General features: G+C 39.1%; 1 protein-coding gene across 1 annotated transcript in view; it reads left to right on the forward strand.

The window, feature by feature from the left end:
- LOC124722403 overlaps positions 1–19,906 on the forward strand; it is a 439,721-nt gene that overhangs the window by 18,362 nt on the left and 401,453 nt on the right. The gene's annotated exons all lie outside the window — the stretch shown is intronic.

A 19,906-nucleotide genomic window follows, 5' to 3' on the forward strand; every position in this document is an offset into this window, starting at 1 on the left:
GCAAGAAACCGCACTGTTTAAGTCTGCGCGCATTGTTATTGTAGGTAATAGGCTATGGTACCCACAATAGGATGCTGACCTTTGATGTGTCCGTCACCCATAGCGTCATCTCGTACATTTATTACCGGCCTTCGAAACCTGTGTCAACTAGAAATATTTTACCAGCTCTAACTTTCTTTTTATTTATTTTGACGTACTGATTGGCGAAAGATGGCGTCACCTTACTGAATTTCTCAAGTTTTCGTTGAAGGGAACGACAGTAAGATTGTCATCTTTAATTAGATTATTTCCCCAAAAAAATGGAATTCACAATTTCTCCGCCGCATACTTATTGGCTGGTGGTGTCAACGGAGCTGAGTGCAATGGCCAAGCCTCTTCTGCGAGAGATTGTTACAGTTATGCCTCTCTTTTGACAGACATTCTTTTATCGCATTTGCACATGGACAACAGGTGACTGATGGACGAGACTACAGCTAATGCCGGAGTCGGTAAAAAAAAGGTCTTACTCAGGATATTAACCTAAAAAACCGCTTTTTCATTTCCATGCTAAACTCTTTCCCGCTACATCAAGTTAAAAGAAGAATTTGACCAGAACCGGTCTTGACAAGATGCCTGGATACTCGTCGACCAACAAGCTCTCTTCTTTTTTCCTCTTTTCTTACAATTTTTTATACCTCTGGGGGCAACATTTCGGAAAATATACAGCGGAAAGAATGATCAGTTCGGCGGAAAATATTCTGACGACTACCGCATTCGCTGCACAAATTCCTGTTACGAATAATACTGCATTTCTGTGGCTAAGAAAGGGCGTTTCACAAGGAGTTAGGTTCGTTACGAGCTACTGTGTACTTGTGGGTGGATTTTGAAACCACATGCGCGCGTGCTCCTAGCTTCAGCCGGCTATTAGTGAGCTGTCACTTTCGCTCGCGAGAGAATTTGTAAACACGCACGGGACGGGCGTCGCCCGGCCCCGAGACCGGTTTGCTATTTGATGTGAAGCGACCCGCGATTTGCGTGCCGCACAAGTGGAGCTGCCAGCGGCTGACGCGCGTTCTTCTTCGCACGCCGGCCGGACATAAACAACGCTAGTGCCACGAGGGGCCTCTCGTTTACTTCTATTTTGGAAGGCCGCCTGCATACCGTTATGCTAGGCCGATTAAAAAAGAGCACAAAAAGAGGCGGCAGTGGGCTTTTGTCGCACGGCGAGTTGTTCCATCAGACGCGCCACGGTCGGCTGCGCCAGCATCCAGACGGCTGCTAGGCCGCTGCTGTCAAATTGGCCATTCACTACTCGCACTCACACGCTCTCCTACGCTTCTTCACGCACAAATCCAGGCCCGCATGCTGCCGCTCCCACACAAATATGTATTGTATTCTAAGAAGCATGGAGTCACTACACGTTTCACCAAAGTTCTTAACGTGCATCATGTAACTTGGAAACTTTCTCCAAGGTCTCAACAGTGGAGAAAAGTGTCCTTAAAAAAATACGTTTCCGTTTTTTATTATGAACAACAGAAGCCAACTACAAATAAAACTCTGCCTTAAAGGAAGCGCTTTCGCAGAAGGATCTGTGAGACGTAGGTCATCCCTGAAACATTATTCTAAGCGCCTATCGGGAATAGGAATTTCATTGTAACGCTACCTCATTAGATTAAATTTATCCGTTAGGATGTTTAAGAATCGTGAATGTTTATTGAATAGAAACACAGAAAACAGCAACCAGTCACATGTTTGAAACAGTTATTTATTACAGAAACTAGTTTTTCGAACCTTTTCAGATTCATATTCAGATAGTGCACAGGAGGTTACATAAATATTCCAAAGTGTAATTCTGAGTGCTGTCTTTGTGACAAGAAGACGAAACATGCCCTAATGCATCTCCATGAGTATAGTTTATATGGCGATTTGGATCCAAAAATGCATTTTGTGCTTACTGCGACAGTATGAGGACTTTGTTGTTAATATCCAATCATTATCTTCCTTTGCAGTTGTTGAAGAAACATGCCAAAAACATCATTTCACGTGTGAAATAATAAACGTCGACCTTCCCAAGAGACTGTTTAGTACGAGTGTCTTTCCAAATCCAGGCCGGGGATACAGCAACAGTTGTAATTAATGTACACAACACAACCACATATAGTATATTATTCCACTTATTTTGATCAGATTTTTCAGACAGTTGCGCCAGCGATAACACGTGACAAGTTAAAAGCACCGCTCGGTACCATCATCAGTGCAAAGTCTCACTTTCCATCTCCTCAAATAAAATCTAGAAACATCAAAAGTATCAAAGAAACATATTATTAAAATAAGTGCAAAACATTTTCGCGAGCTATGTAGCCTGCAAATCGTCGGTTGAGAGTAATAGTAAACTATATTTCAAGGGCTTGTCACGGTGCAAGTGGACAAGCGCTTTTGTTCTCGCCCGTGGCTTTTCTACGTCTGCATCTCATAAATTAATTGTGAAGCATCTTGAGTATCGAAGCGCGTTGCTCCTATAGTCCCTGTGCGTTTCCTCCACTGCAGCTGAGATCTGCGTCTTCTCCTCCGGCGCGGTATGCACTTGTCAGCACTGCACACCGACTGGAAAGGAAAAAAAAAGAACTTGTCGCAAAGGTGTAAATATATTTTGATAAAAGCACATCGGGTTGAAAAATATGGCTCTGAGCACTATGGGACTTAACTGCTACGGTCATCAGTCCCCTAGAACTTAGAACTACTTAAACCGAACTAACCTAAGGACAGCACACAACACCCAGCCATCACGAGGCAGAGAAAATCTCTGACCCCGCCGGGAATCGAACCCGGGAACCCGGGCGTGGGAAGCGAGAACGCTACCGCACGATCACGAGATGCGGGCGGTTGGAAAATATAAGAGCATATTAAAATGCAGCAAAGCAAGCACATATGTATTGCAGCAGTAACACACTGTCACTGAAAATGTTGCACGGTAATTTGAAGCAAGGCGAGTACGTCAGAAAATTAATCGCGCTTAATCCGCTGCGCAGATACGTACCTTTTTTGTGTATTGATAGAAGAACGTCTACAAATGATAATGGCTACTGTATAAAACCTTCTCGATTTTCACGGACATTTTTGAAGAGTTGAAGGTAGAATCTGGATTCACAACAAACGTACCTAAATATTACGTTGCATCGTCTACATAGACACTCGCTCCATACCAATTGTTTGCATACTACTTAGGGAGAATTCATATTTCAGTCATTTTGTAAAAGAGCTGATAAGTTATTTTGTTTACTCAGTGTGTCCGTTGACATCACGCCTAATTTTTGATAACTGAAAAATTTGTTAGGAAGGCAGACGTGTTGTTTGTCTTGGAATAGGGTAGCTTAATAATTTCGTGAATGTCAAAGGATCGAGAAAGCACTTGTGAAGCCTGGCGTGACTATCCTGGTTTGTGAATGGCCCGTGCGAGAGTTACAAATACTATTAGGGGCGGCATAGCGCCCCTTTCGTGCGTAATTAGCGGCACGCGACTCCGCGATGGGGATGCTCAACGGGGAGCACTCCACCTGAGTGGCCGCTCGAGCAGGGGCTGTTTTAGCGGATATTTTCTCATTGTTGTGGTTCGCTTCCAGGGTTGGCAACTTCCACCAGCAATTATTTTTGTATACACATTCCTCTAAAACGCTACTTGCTACATGCGAGGCTGTCATTTAATTTCAAGCAAAGGAAAAAGCACTACGACAAAAATAAGTAACTCGGTTTAAAATACGAGAGGGCAAAACGTATGATTTAATTTCTGGAACCTGGTAATATTAGGATTTAGTATGCATATAGAACAAACGTATAAAATTTGACAGATATTTTTCTGAATGTTCGAGCTGTGAATTGCAACGCGAAATTTGATATGCCTCCTGTAAGTGGAAGAAGGAATTGCTGATTGCTATTTCAGCACCTATTTAAAGTGTAATATGATGCATTTTTGTATTTGTGTTTTGCTTCGCAGACTGATATTCAATATAACAATAATGCCTAAGTAGCATTACCGTAAATTACTGATGGGGAACGGAATACTACATATAATGCTAAATATGCTGAAAGTTTCTTTTCTGTTACTGAGAGTCATATTTTAATCCTTTCAAACTTTGTCTTTCTATCAATAAATTTGTGGTATTAGAAGATGATATAAACTAAAAATAATTCTCCTTTTTATTACTTAGCAAATTGTCTTGGCATAAATTCACAATGTCGTGTTTTAATAAAGACAAGGATGTCAAAAAGAATATATTCCTCCCGTTCTCAAATAAAATATGGGAATATTTTTTAAATCTCTCTTGCCTTAAAGTGCTTGGCAAATATTTTTACTGTAGTCAATTAGAAGATTACTTATTATTTTCAAACAGAGCACTAAATACAGATTTTCTTATATTAAGCAGATCATTCTTAAAAAATAAATATGGCAGGCAAAGGGTGAAAGAGTAGTTTTAAATCACATTTTACTTGATACTATTTGTGGATTTTAAGAGTTTTCTGCGTCAGTTTAACCCGGAGATATCTTTTAAAGCATGAAAATAAAGTATCATAATGGTTAGAATATCATACTATTGACAATATCTAAAACACCCGAAGTTTTATAATACAGTAATCAGTTTTGTTTGTGCTCTAGTGCGTTTCACAAATATATAGAAACAGCAGTAAATTCCCATGTTTATTACCGGACTATCTGGACAGTCTTGTTTGAATAGTCCGTCACAGACTTGTACTGTAGAACGCATGTTGTAATTTTGTACCACCCGCTACAAGAAGATATAAAATATTAAGACTTCTTGAGCGAACAGTGAAATAGCATGAAAATTTAAGATCTTATTACCAAGATTTAATCTTTATCTGCTAGTAACATGGAGTATGTTTATTAGTGACTGCCTTCAAACAGCTGCATAATAGGATTTTATATCATTTTTTGAGATTTAGACAATTTTCTGAAAGGATTTCTTAAAAAAGAGGCATTTGATTTCCCTTTTAAAATTTGTGTCCTGCTGTGTTACGATAAGAATTTTGTCTGCATTCCAGGATTTGAGTTTGCATGGAAACAGAAGTTGCTTTTCGTCTAATCAGAAAATAGGCGCAATTGTGCAGTTATATGCCAGAAATATTCGTGCAATTGAATGTGTGTAGAGTTACAATTAATGTCCGCATACGTATGTTTGCAATTATTAAAGTTTGTTGCTGCTGTAAAGTGGTTTCATCTCTTGTTTTGTTTTCGTTATATCAGCAAATAATCGCGTTTTACGCTTTTCCCTTTTTTATTTCCGACAAAATTTGATACAAAGTCTTTTCGTAACACCCCATTACCAGATACCTAGACCCTACATAGATATCCAATGTGGAATTGAATGATACCGGGGCATACAGTCTGTTTTTAATATTTTTAATTACGATTATATTGATAAATGTGCCACGTAAATAATGTGACAAAATAGCGTCGTCCTTGTCCAGAGGAAATGGAATATGTTAAGGACTACTACGATTAATTGAGTTGTACATTATGTTTTCTTTGTCACTGATAAAAATACAGTGTAACGTAGTCCAAGTTGCATAGTTTGGAAAATGGGATTGATTAGCTGCTGGTTTTACGTACGACCTACGTTTTAAATGTTACTGCACGCAATGTTTCACAATTATTGATAACAGCAATAATGGTAATAATATTAAGAGCCACAGTACAATAATATGGAATTCTTCTATTATAAATAATTTATTATACAGCCCAGTCACAGTGAAAAACATAACGTGTGCTCTGGTTATTTTCAATTTTGTGTTAAAGACGTAGATACACAGTTGAATATGGTACCATCCTTTCGAAATGTACCGGGACAATGTTAATTGGTGATAAATAATTTGCCGGATGCAGAAAATGCTATGTTGATTTTGTGAGATTTCCAGTTACCGTCGCAGACATCAGCGAGTCAGTTTGTAACATGGAAAACCCCAAAATTATATTTTTTCGTCCATGTTACGTGAATCTACTTGCAGTAATTTTAGTATTCATTCAGTTTGCTCGCTGTGAGTGACGATGCCTGCTAATCGTTCACAAAATTATTAAGTGTGGATGGCAGCTGGTCATAACAAAAGTAGAAGTCACGACATTTTGTGAAGCATTTTTGAGTTCCGAATGAAACCTTCGGCCCCATTTTCGGAAGAAGCTTTGCAGTGAAACTAATGCAGACATTATCTACGGCATTGTTGGATGCTAGCGGCCCAAATATAATACAAAGCGACTGGGAGATAGGTGGACGTTGACGCGAGATCCGAAGAAGGCAAGCGGATGGTCGTAGGTAGGAGTAATATGGCACGGCCACGGCTCGGGACCAGTTTCTGGTTTCTTGCGCGCTGCCGATGCGCGTGATGGATGTGCCCCACGGTGACAGATGGCACAATCCCGCTGCCATTGTAGTCTGACCCCAAGGACACTCCTCCTTTTTCTCGGCCGGTTGAGAGTTGGAATAATTTGGCTGTTATGATATGAAACTGAATCCCCCCCTTGCGCCACGTCAAAGCGCAAGAAAACCTTAATTATCATCTCGCAGCAACTGAAATACGTCCATCTTTGTGTAACGGATCACCAAGTACCCTTCATAATGTCTTTTGCGTTTTCTCTCCTGCTGACAGATGAATAATTGCCGCTGTATTATGCTTCGAAGCGAGCATCGTTGAGAAAAAAAAAATTTCCTACCTTCGAGACATCAGCAGTATAACGCAAAAATTATGTCGCTGGGTAGTACAAGCGTGTTTGAAAAAACTATCTCCTTTTCTTATGTTTGTGGGCAAACAGCATACGCTGATAAACCGTCATGGTCGCTCAAGACCGCGATACCTAGCTCATCAAGACTAACACACTTTCAGATACATAATTTCTGATTCTCATCGTAGGTGAGCTTGTCTTCCGAAACCGTCATCTTATACTTCTTAGCCACCATTATACACCATTCCTGACGAAAAGAAGAAAAAGCAGTTACCACACTGTAGGACCATCAGGCCCTCTCTTACATTTAACGAGGCATTTTGCATTACAGTATACCCATTACAACAATTTTATGAATTAGATCTAATATAGGATCCAACAATTAAATGTACTGTGACATAAATAGTAGGAACTGTAGTAGCTACAAAAGAAAAAGAAACACAATTTTCTCAGAAAACTTTTATGTCGACTGACGCCTACGCAATTACAATAAAGAGCTGTGAGCGCTAGAACGAACAGGCATGAGAGAGGATTAGGACAGGGAATGAAAAAAGGTGATAAAACACAAGTCATGATGATAGGAAAAAAATAAGGCGTCATGGCGTAGAAATGGTAAGCATCACTGGGAGAAGATGGGGGCATTTGTTTTACTCTTTGACGTCGACATTTTTGGGGACAAATAATTATATTCACAGAAAGAACTGCTTCAGCTCTCGCGGTACAATACGAACTTTTCATTGCAAAAGACTGGACTGTTTACATCGACAATATATTTTGAAGTGCGACAGTTACTGAAAGTAACTGCTTTCTCTCAGATAAACTAAGTGACAATTTGAAAAGAGAGACTTGCTTGTCCTCATAAACAGATTTTTCTAAAAATATTAAAAGTTCTTCATCTTGCACAGCCGAATTATTGACAATTGTTTCCAACTGTGATGACAGGAGTAAGTTAGTGATGATGCGGCTTATCCAAACAGAAGTTTTCTATTTCTAATTACCTAAAAATGCCCTAAAGTTATTGCATATTTCTAATATTTCCACGGTAAACTTCTAAATTAATGGAAAGCCTTCTGATGCCGCATTACTACTGACAAAAATTAAAGGGATGTTTCAGAAAGAGAGTAAATTTTCTTAGATGGTCCACCGAATAAAATTTATCCGTTTACATGGAACACGTGTTACCTGTGTAGTTCTTGGTGAATGAACGCGGAGAGCCAGGAAGAACATTCGTTGTCAACTCGACTGGGTGGACTGGTAGCACAAACACAGCAAAAAATATGGTAGCACAAACACAGCAAAAAAATCGCCCGTATCTTTTCCCAGAGGACACACACATTAGCCTCCCGCATCGCGTTGCCTGCTTCGGTTTCCTTCCGATTGCATAATTTATTTACATTGAAATCTGTTGTAGTACTTGGTATGAAATCTTTTTCAAACACGACCCACATTGATCTGCTTCTGTTGTGCTGATTAATGAGCCATGCTGTATTGTTATCTGAAGTGTGCGTCTGGGCTAAGTCCAGGAACCTGATTGACCATATTCTTTTCATAATATTTTCTTGTGTGTGTGTGAGGGGGGGGGGGGGGGGTTGGGGGGGGGGGAAAGGATCTTGTGTTGTCTGTCTTTCGCTCCCTGTTTCTTTTGCCGTTTTACGTATATTTCATTTACTTTCAATTTCCGAATGCGTTTATTCTTTGCCGGCCATACCTTTCTTCGACATGTGACTACATTAACACAGTTCACATTAGTAGGAACGTTAATTGTACATGTGTACTTATGTACCTATGTAACAATTTTGGCTAATATAGACATCTATTTCAGTTATCTGGATTGTAATTAGAGACACTTCGTGTCTAAAATAAACCGATTAGATGCCGATATAACTTTCTTATTGTGTATAAAAAGCCAAGTGACGATTATGAGCTCGTTCAGTATGTACTGATTTGTTTGGTAAATAAATATGTGACTGACTGAAAATAGTGATTGTTTCTAGACAGTTTCAGACTCAGTGGTACTCCAACTTTAAATCTACTTCTAACGCGTGAACTAAAAATGCAACGTTTCCGCAACATAAATCTGTCGCTTTTAGCGTTTGGTTGCGGAAGAACGAAGCATTTCGTCAAAGAACTTAGGAACTGAAAATAACGACGTAATTCCCTTTAGGCTAAACCCCTTTATTTATGTCAGTGCTGCTGCACTACAGTAGACAACGTATTTATCGATAAAATGCCGTCGGAAAAACTGGAGAGAGAGGTAGTAAAATTTCGCATCTCTACTAGTAATTATAGCTGTTTGGTGTACCCAACGTTTACTGATGTTCTTGTAGCCATATTCTGCTAAACCCGACAATAAAACCTGTCCGCTCAACAGCTCCCGTCGATGCTTCCCGCCGGTACTCGCGCCAGAGTGGAGTTAACACGAATACAAAATTTCTCTCCGGCTACAGTGTGCTTATGATTATGGCTTCTATTTATGTTAATTCAATTCAGTTGTGCGCATTACTCAGCAGCTCCGGGCTTATCCCAATAAACAAGACGTACGCAGCTCTAAGCAACTTGTACAGCGGGAAATATACGACTATTTGGTGTAATAATATCAATTTGGGCCACGGCGGTGGGAGGCGGGTTCGGCTGTTACACATGCCGGCGGCGGGACGCGTGGGAGCTGACAGCTTTACATTTCACAGCTGAGTTGTCTTTTTCACTGTTCGCATCAAAGAACCTCTGTGCCTGCCTGTAGCAGCTTCGCGTGTTATGTGATTTTCCAACTGCTCAAAACAAATACAGAACAACATCCTTTCTTTTTTTATTTGCTTCTACCGTATTTGGTCAGCGTAGCCAGTCGTGTTACGTGACAAGTAACAAAGCCGTCTCAAGTATGGATTTTAATTGTGTTCGTTTTGGTAAATTTCTTTGTTGTCTACCGGTGGAGGTTACACCTGACGCTGGGCCCACTGATGTCAGTGTCCAGGATGCTCCACAAAAATGCTAAGGCATCTCACAGGAAACGACATACATTACACGTCAACTATTATGTATTTGGCAATTACATATTGACTAACTGGACAGCGTATACATAATATATAATGAATACACGTTTCAAACATTTCAACCGTCAGGAGCTGCCGTTAAGTAGTTCTTTATTTACAATCTGTTTTACTTACATCACATTATCTTCAGGTACCAAGATTATTTACAGCAGAGTCCATGGCAACAATGATACGACATGAAATTAAATAAAAGCTATTCCGCATCGCTGCCTTCAAAATTAAGTACGTTAACCAGTCAGTATTAAAATTCACAAACAGTTAATCTTCGTCCACCGATGTGATAAAGTTCTACATAGTACATGGAGTGCTTCCAAACCGAAAGGTTGAATTGTATTACTCGACTGTTCCGTCAGTTCTTGGTAGAATATGTTATATATTACGAATGAGAAAAAACGCGACACTGGTTAAACAGTCCACAGTAGTTATTATTTACTATTTACTGGTTTAGTCCCACTTGTTACGTTGTTCCTGTTCGTGTTATTGGACCTTTAAAAATGGATTATCTTGTTCAGTCACCTCCTTGGAACATGTCACCAAATTTTACTGTATATTGTTGAATTTATTTTTCCTCTCTCAACAGTTGTTGCAATTTGTCATGTAGTCAATTATATAATGTGTTACTCATTGTCCCTATCATAAATGCTTTTACATCGCAGTTTTTACCACAATAATCACTCTCGTTTTTGTCTTAAACCAAACATCAACAGTTGTCATCTTTGGAAACCAACTGAGATATTCTGTAATTACCCTCTTTTAAAATCTTTAATCCTATAAAAATATCACATACATATTTGTACCTGACACACCAATGTTATGGGTTTTTTCATTCATAATGAGAAGATGGAATTGTATTATAACAGCAGACGAAGATTAACTTTGTTTCTAGATTTTACTATTGACTTCTTAACGTACTTTATTATTGATGGCAGAGATCTACATCTACATCCATACTCCGCAAGCCACCTGCCGGTGTGTGTGCAGAGTTTATTGTATTTGACGCCAAAGCATTGTTGCCATGTGGGTTACTGTAAATTATTTTGATGCCTGAAGATCGAAACTAGAAGTAAATAAGGATTTATCTAACACTAGCTCTTGGTGGTTGAAATATGTTTTTTTTTCCATACACGTATGATTTCTGAGGTATCATACCGCTGAATGATAATGTCAAACGTTACATTCATAGGGTATTTTATTTATTTGTGGGGTGTTGATCATTTAACTCGTCGTCAGTTGATAAAAGTTGTACACACATTGTATTCTAATAACTAAATGCAAAATAAAATGCGGTAGGAAGGTTGTCTGGCAGCCTAATAGAAGCTTTCCTAGTTTTTCGAGTTTTGCCACTATGAAACTTCTTAACAGATGTACCATATATCCGCCTCCTTTATTTCAGCTTATATTCAGTTGTCAGAGAAGAAACACGAAGTGGTCCTTTTATGCAGTATGTTTATATCTGACGACTCAATAAAGATGAAATGCATTGCACACAAAAAATAAAAGCAGTTATGAACACGAAGGTAGCGAAAAAATAATGTTAGATTTGCAATTATTTCTCATTATTTCGCTTAGCCTTTCAAAGAGTACGTACAATCACTACTTATCTTCAGTCTTCTTCTTCTTCTTCTTCTTCTTCTTCTTCTTCTTCTTCTTCTTCTTACCAAAACTTTATCCTGTTACAATGAGTCTGTCGATCTTTAAGTGTTCATGTCTTTTTTAATTTCAGAGTTCTTTCGGTTAGTTGTTTGGTGGTGAATTTACGTGGAAAGGTCTTCTGAGACTCTGTGTGCTTTCTGCAGTTGCCAGTAGGTCAACAGCGACTTCCTTGATACTCTTTTGGGTATTGATTAGTCATAGGAATTTGGTTTTTGAATCCCATTTACGACACTGAAAATTATCGTAGGTAATCGTGAGTCGTCCGTTCGTACTCTATGTAACTTCAGACGTCTCATCCGTGCTTTTACACACAGTCATTCCGCTAGGGAATAAAATTCTTTTGAACTTTAACGCATCCAGATACCGTATTGGATCTCGCGTCCGAATATTTGCCACTATATTTGTCGTTACATTTTCTCGATGGCATTGACATTCGTAATTTATCATAATGTCTCAACTGTTTGGTAGTGGTGTCACTTATCTTCGTTGGAAATGGATTTGCCGTTATAAATATGCCAGATGTTTGTTTAGACTTTACGTATGTCATATTAGATTTTTGTTAGGCTATTCTTCGTTGGGGTGGAGGTCTTGCACTTCAAAGAGGTATTAATGTGTCGAGCTATATGTGAGACCATAGGCGTGTGTGTTTGTGTTTATTTACATGCTTCTGTTATCGGAAGAGACTGTAGCGCGTATCAACAAGAAGTTAGTATCACCAGGCGATCTGTATTTAATGATTAATAGAAATATTGAATTACTGTCTCGAAACGGTATTTTTAATATTTGTGGATTAAATCTTCGACGTCCCTGCTTTTTTCCTGGAAATTATAAGGAAGTTCTTGTTAATATTGGCTTACTGTCATCCAGTGAAAATGTTGTTTCCCTCTTGAGCCAGTATGCAGAAATCGATAACATACTAGGTTTACAAAGATAGGTTTAATATTTCCCATAGATGTCGTGAAGGTAGCCATGGTCTTATAGGAAAAAGTTCACGAAATCACAGCAATAATCTTCTGATGACTAGTGCATAGTGGTTTTATTATCGCGGCTGTAGCATCACACGATTATAGCTTCTAGTTCACGTTACACAAATGTGGCGGGGCGCCATTCCGCTTCAATAAAACACATTATACGAAAAAACGAAAATGTTTTACTTTATTTTAACATCGAATGATTTGAGATCTGCTGGAACAACTTTTGTTTCGGATCTGGTGTTAAAACAGTGTGCTATGGCATAGAAACACTCTACAGTGAAAGGCTATATAGCTGATAGGGGAGCTATACATCACCGCAGTACACATTATGTTCTTCACTTGTAGACGGCGTATCTTACTAATGTTGGCAATAAGCTTACGTGGTAATATTTTCAAGAGTTTTATGCCTATAGGCCCTAACAGTGGAGGTAAAAATAAGAATTTCGGTTTCTGTACAATCGTGTCTTCGATGTGCATCTGGTGAAGGTTATGTTTTGTTTATATTACTATCAAGATTTTATCTTCGTTAGTGTCTCACACTTGGTCATGTGCGAGCCACATTTCATCTGAAAACTCATATCGAAATACCTTCAGAATCTGACATTAGCAGCTAACCCTTCGATCTGTAGCTGCAAAGTACTTGGTCTAAATAGTACGTCCTTATAGGATTATTGGGCGAAACACGTCAGCAATATCAAACTTAAGACTGCCCTGTGACTACATGTGATCACGTTTTTTTGCGTTGGCTCTAGAAACAGTGGTATATTTGCCTTTCATTCCTGGTGTTGCTCTTCAGTTGTTATTTACCCTTCCTATGCACTACTAGATCGATGGAATCAAATCACTACGTTATCTGTGCTATGATTCAGGAAGAAGGTGTCCTTCACGCTGCTGAGAAAGGGGGGAGAAGGAGGGTTCAGATGAATATTTATCTGTAAAGGAAGCCTACACTAAGTTTGCCGGACGAGGCGTCATGTGTACCAGCACATGTTTCATCCTACATGAATGAAGGGGAACTGAAACGATCCCGCACTGTGCTCTCGTATTTCTACCCAGTCCAATCTAAACAAAAAAAAAAGAAAAAGAAAATGAAATGAACAGCAGCACAAATTTAGCATCTTCATGATTTACTGTCAACTGCATACCTCGCTTAGTAGCGTGACTTTTCAGTGAAATGTATGAATTTTGTTGGATGCAGATATATGTAGGAAGTGTTCTAGTGGAAAGGAACTTTGTAGGCTGCATGGTATCTAACTAGGCACGGGCTGGAGATCACAGCCGGAGAGCGTGCAAGACGATTTCAGACTCTTTTGATCTGCGTATTCGAACTAAGTGCCGTTATTTCTTTCACTGGCATTAACTGCAGTAAGCTTAAGACGGCGAAACCAGTAATAATTGTGCTTAAGATTTATTTCGTAGTTTTACTTCTGTTTGTCAAAAGGTGCTGTTAAAGTGACTACGATATCTCTGCAAAATATCGCTCTTTAAAATTAGTTCGTGGCTAGTTTACAAAAGGCCATCATCGCGAGAAATTCCGTTCTCAGTTTAAAAGAACGAGTGGCATATTTTGTGTTTGTTGGGAGCTTTTATGTCGATGTTCGTTTACTATATGTTCAGCCTCCTACACACGCATCCAGTTACACCCAGACTTGTGCGCCCAACATTGATATAGCTCAAACCCTTCCAGCTCTCGTGGTGTCCTGCGTTGTTGTAAGCTGAAGGGAGAACAATCGTCGGACCATCGGTGTAGCTAACGCTCTTTTGACAAAATACGAGGGTTACCGGAAACTGTGGTTACAAGACGTGTAGTTTCAGCATGGAATGTCCGTGGGGGAAGTTGGTCACACTTCCGTGTAGCAGGAGGCCAGCGGAAGGAACGAACATTTCCAACAATTAGTAGCTCGTCGATTAATGTTGTGGTGACTGCTATAAATGAGCGTTCTCATTCCGGCTCCCGCCAAATGCGAAGTATGCGCTCTAATTCGCTACCTAAGTGCTAAGTGGATGAACGAAGCTGCGATTCGACGCGAAATTGTTTCAGTTTATGGAGAGGACGTAATTACAAGGCAGCATATGACGAAATGGGTACGGAATTTCAAATCTGGAAGGACGGAAATTGACGATGAAAACAGAAGTGGAAAGCCGTCAGTTGTGACTGATGATGTGGTGCAGAAAATTGAAGAACATCTTCTCTCTGATCGCCGTTCGACAACTGACGACCTGCATGCAGTTTGTCCAGGCATTTCACGTACTGTTGTTCATGAAATCGTAACTGATCGACAAAATTATCGCATGTTGTGTGCGCGATGGGTGCCCAAGCACACAAAACGAACAGAGTCAGTGCCGCTCGCGAATGTCTTGACCGTTTTGAGATTGAAGGCGAGGCTTTTCTCAACTCTATACTGACAGGAGATGAAACTTGGTCTTATCACCAACTCCAGAGAGCAAACGGCAATCAATTCAGTGGCGCCACACTCATTCTACTTCAGCCAAGAAATTGAAAACTCACCAAACAGCGAGGAAAATCATAGTGTCAGTGTTTTGGGACAGAAATGGGGGCTGTTCTCGTTGACTTTCTGGAAGGAGGTGAAACAATAAAGGCTGCAAGATATTGTGAAACTATGAAGAAACTTTGGATGCAATCCATCGTCGCGGGATTCTGACAACGGGAGTCTGTTTCCTTCATAACAACGCGCGTCTCACACCGTTCGTGCAGCACACGAGTTGTTGACTTCGTTTGGTTGGGATGTTTCAAGCCACCCCTCTCAGTCCGCCGATCACGCACCTAGTGACTATCATCTGTTCACTAACTGAAGGAACATCTTCGTGGAAAACACTTTTCAAACGACGACGAGGTAAAAATCGAAGTGAAGAACTGGCTGAAAAAGATGGAGGAAGATGTCTATGACACAGGGATAAAAAAACTCGTCCCACGGATGAAATAAGTGTATTGAAGTGAGTGGTGATATGTGGAAAAATAATGCAAGACCTATACCACAATGCATGCAAATTTTATTAAAATAAATTCATTTTTTGTACTTCAAAAAATTCTTATAACCATACTTTCCGGATTACATAACATCGCGAGGACGACTTGGCATTCTCTGCCACGAAAGACACATGAAACGACTATTGGATCTGGTGCACTGAACGGTGGATGCCGCATATAATTTGTCATACAATGTATTAGACTTCGCTTCCAATGACCGTTCAAGAGGGGATAGTGGTTCAGAGAACAGGCGCGCTTTTGGAAAAGCGGGATTCACGTCCGTGTACGTCTACGGCGATTTTCGTTTCATGTGGTCTGCCTAAATCGATAATGACGAACGTAAGAATGACTGTTTCAACAAGTACACCGCCGAATTATTTTCTCGTTTTCTTTCAATGACGCTAACTCTCCATGGATAATCGCCTGTTTACATCACATGTACTGTCTCTAAATGAAGCACGAATAATCTTATTTGTCTCTGCAAGCTTAACATTAAAGTGTTTTAGGAGCCTCTGGTAGTGGGCTGACATCCGTGAGGCTTGGAATTGTCGAGCTTAAAACTTTGTGTCCGTGTTAAAATGAAGTGTGGAGTGCGAAGTTCGTAAGTGAAAACGACAGATTGACCTTTACGATATATGATAGTTTTGTGAGTGAACCCTTTGAGGTTCGTTGTAACTAGCCATTAATTTCACGCAAGTAGGTAATTCAGGCAGTCATTTTCTTGACTAGTAACAAATGTGAAAATGGAATGAAATAATTGAGGCACTTCGCAAAATATGAAAATAGCTCTGTCTAGAATATTTTCAGGAGTAACATTGGCTAATCAATAAATTTGTTGACACAGTGTCCAGGAAAAGAAAATTTGACATACCTGAAGGAGAGACATGTTACTCACAACAGTGATGTTCTAACGTTCTTCACAGTACAGCAGTTGTAGAAAAAGTTGCTCAAGTGTTGATCGAAATTTGTTGTCATTTTAGAAGGTGTTACTTACTATCGCGCAGCACAATGAAAACTTATTCAGCTCGGACTGAGTACATACCTGCGCATAGGCTTTATGATTTGGGGGCGTGATTAAATAAAGTGATTTTAAAATTATAGAATAGGTTTATTCTAAAAAAGTCATTCATGGTTAGTTATTTTGATAATTTCAAATCTTCATATTCTTTATATATGTTTAATTTTTTTCGGGAAGCATGTTTGTTTTTTTGTAGAACCTATAGTCTACTTCTAACAGCGTGTAGCATGTCACTGTCTGTGGGGAATGAAGGATACACAGTTGCAATAGTTACTTCACTCTGCTATTAATAAACACAGAAATTCGTTCTCAGGAGAATTCCTACCTACTAAAAATTCCCCTTTCTTTACTGCGTGCGCATGTACAAACGAAAATACTTCTTTTATATTTTCATTTTAAAAATAAGCATCGAATACATGACACTTTCTCTGCGTTTTGACTTGTTATCAGATTTTTTCCAAACTATTTGGTTCTGTTTAAGACAGTAGAGAATGAAATTATACTTTAATCACGTTTTTGGATAGTTTAATAATTTACGAAGAAGCTTTTTGTTTATCTTCCTGCTTATTGAAAGGCAAATAACTTAACCACATCTGTTAATACGGTTCTTAGTTATGTTATACACGTTCGATGAAGGTGCTAGAAAGGCATACGTGAAATTGCAATAGTTGCTTTAGTTCATTTTTATTTCCTGTTGAGATTTTTCTATAAGAGGCTATTATTGGAATAATTGTTTAAAGCTACAGTCCGAATTACACCTACGTGGATAACATATGATTACACACAGAAAAATATGCCGGTGGCCAAACAGTTGCTTGACATACTGAATGTCGAGCAGTGATAGAACAAACCCATTCTACTGTATTTCCATGTGTGCTAGACCACTCACGTCGAGCAGTGATAGAACAAACCCATTCTACTGTTTTTGCATGCGTGCTAGACCAGTCACAGAAAATAGTATTTTTACGAGCGGACAGTAATGTATTAACTATATGGAATAAAACAGTAAAAATAAATTCCATCATCTTCAGATCGTGCATCCAGAACAGTAGTACTTCGGCTGTCAAACACACAGCCATCTTAAAGGCGAGTCGATGATATGATTCTAAACTTTTGGAAGAAGTCAACACTGTTCTGCGGATGATATAATTGTTGATTGTTCGCGTTCATTAAAGGGATCTGAAATTGATCTCACAGTGTTCTGCTGATAATATATTGACCGTTCATGTTTGTAGCTCCTTAAAGGGATTTGCATCTGGTTTCACAGTCTAAGTTTGATAGTTGAGATGTTGGAATAATTTAATAACATCAAGGCTGATATTTGGAGAACAATTAAAGTATTTCATTTTGTTGAATCTAAGCAAAATTTCACACTCCCTACGTCTTTAATGAATCCTTTAATATGGAGCAGATTGTAGAGTACGGCAGCCCTACCAACTTTCGTGACAAACCATTAACCGTAGGCTTCAAAATGTGTTACAAAATGAATGAATGACTTTAAAACATTAGTTTATTAATAGCGTTATTCCAAACAGTTAATCTAGTGTCAAAGCGAACACCACGCACAATTCGTGTACTACCGAACTTTTGAAGAGATCATTCAACGTAAGAAATGCAAAGTTCACTCTTTTATGTTCTTTTAAGAGTTGCAGAGTTGCTTCCGGTATGTTAGAAGTATAATTTTACTGCTTCTTGTGTCGGGTAAATAGTAAAATACATCTAACTGCCGTGCTGTAATCGAAAGTTATTGTTTACACAGTCTTGTCCCCCTCGCGATAGAAAGTGCTTTCGGTATTCAGCCGACGATCTGGACATGCTGGAACTCTGTCGACATCAGCGTGACAATGCTGTTTCTCTTGTATATAGTCGCCGTATCAGATAGACAGGCGAACACGTATTCACTAGCAAACAGGAACAAGAGTTGTTATACTCTGAATGAAAAGCCAGGTCAACTTACGGAGTCAATGCAGTGTACTGTTCAGTTGTGTATACTGACTATCTATTGCGAAAATTATTTATCGTATTACAGTGACAACCGTCAAGAGAAGTCTACGTTAAAAAAAAGGCACTCTTCGCTTACCACCTGAGGCGGAGCATTGGTATAGAGTGTTAACTAGCTAATAAATGCATATTACTGAAAAGATCCTACTATTTGCTGGGGGATGTATACCATATAAAAATGTTGTTTTACCTTCTTATACAATGCAGGTCTCGTATGTAACTAACGTATAGAAACTGTACAGTCTCTTCTCAACGTTTCGGCAACTGGTTATGTTCAGTCCCCCAAAGCTGCACAGTAAAACGTATTGAATCATTCACATCCCATTGCAAGCACTGTATGTCACAACTTTTTAGTAGGCTACGGTACTTCTCATCGGAAACTATTCCTACAGTATTTGAGGGTAGGATTATGTCTTTACTATCTGTGTATAATGCAAACGTTGCACGTACGTGGGACTGAGTGGGAGCAACTTTAAGTCGAGGAGTGTACAACGACGTTATATGGATTAGAACAACTGTACTACGCCTTCTATGAAATACATGTTTCCCCCGAAACATTCACACTTTTTTATGTAAGTAGCCGTATGTCTCAATACTTACCAAGACCAGACTGTTTTAGTGTATTATTAGTTTCTTCTTTCACACGTAATAGTGTTAAGATATGCCTATGTCCAACAAAACATCACACTATGCATGAAGTTTCAGGATTCATTTTTTAGATTTCTGGCGTTTGGGATCGTCATATTGTGGTGGCCGATCCTGTTTCTTGTTAGCGATATTAGGGTGTGACAGTGATACAGATGGATTACTGGCTGATACAGAATGATCAATTCCTCAACATTTTACTACTAATATCGCCGTTTATTTTACTCCACCTGATTTGAGCGTTACAATAATCTTAAAAGATGGGTCAAGAATATAATGTAAATAGCAAACGAAAAAAAAACAACAGACTATGAAGAAAATAATTTTTAACATTTTGTCACTATAAAAGCAAATGCTAACAAAAATGCAGTGCAATGCTCATGTGCTGAAAATATGACACGTCAGTTGTCAATGAAGAGATCCGCTACGAATTGCTATGTGTGTTACTTCCTATCGTTAATGTCGAACATGATTTTGACCTGCTTCCACAAGCTATGTTCCATACCCTGAACTTCACAGCTTAAATAGTGAGTATATCCAAGTCATTAAGATGTTTGTTTGGAAATTAACTTTTACAATAGATAAATGCTAAATAAATACAATAGATAAATAAATAAATAAAATACAATAGATAAATAAATTTCCTTAATGTATGTCCGAATGGAAGTATAGCGCTCGAAAAGCGTAGCCTACATGAAGCAACCACAAACGTTTCAGGGGATGGTCCAACCAAGCAATCTATAGTGAAGTGCGTCATTGAAACTGACCTTTAATCACAACCTAAAATATTTTCTTCATTTCGTTTCTGAACGCATAGTGCGTTTATTAATTGCTTGCCCTCGTGTTGCGCTCTTCCTGTCGACGCCGGAG

The sequence above is a fragment of the Schistocerca piceifrons genome, chromosome X, assembly GCF_021461385.2.
Source record: "Schistocerca piceifrons isolate TAMUIC-IGC-003096 chromosome X, iqSchPice1.1, whole genome shotgun sequence".
Classification (NCBI taxonomy): Eukaryota; Metazoa; Arthropoda; class Insecta; order Orthoptera; family Acrididae; genus Schistocerca; species Schistocerca piceifrons.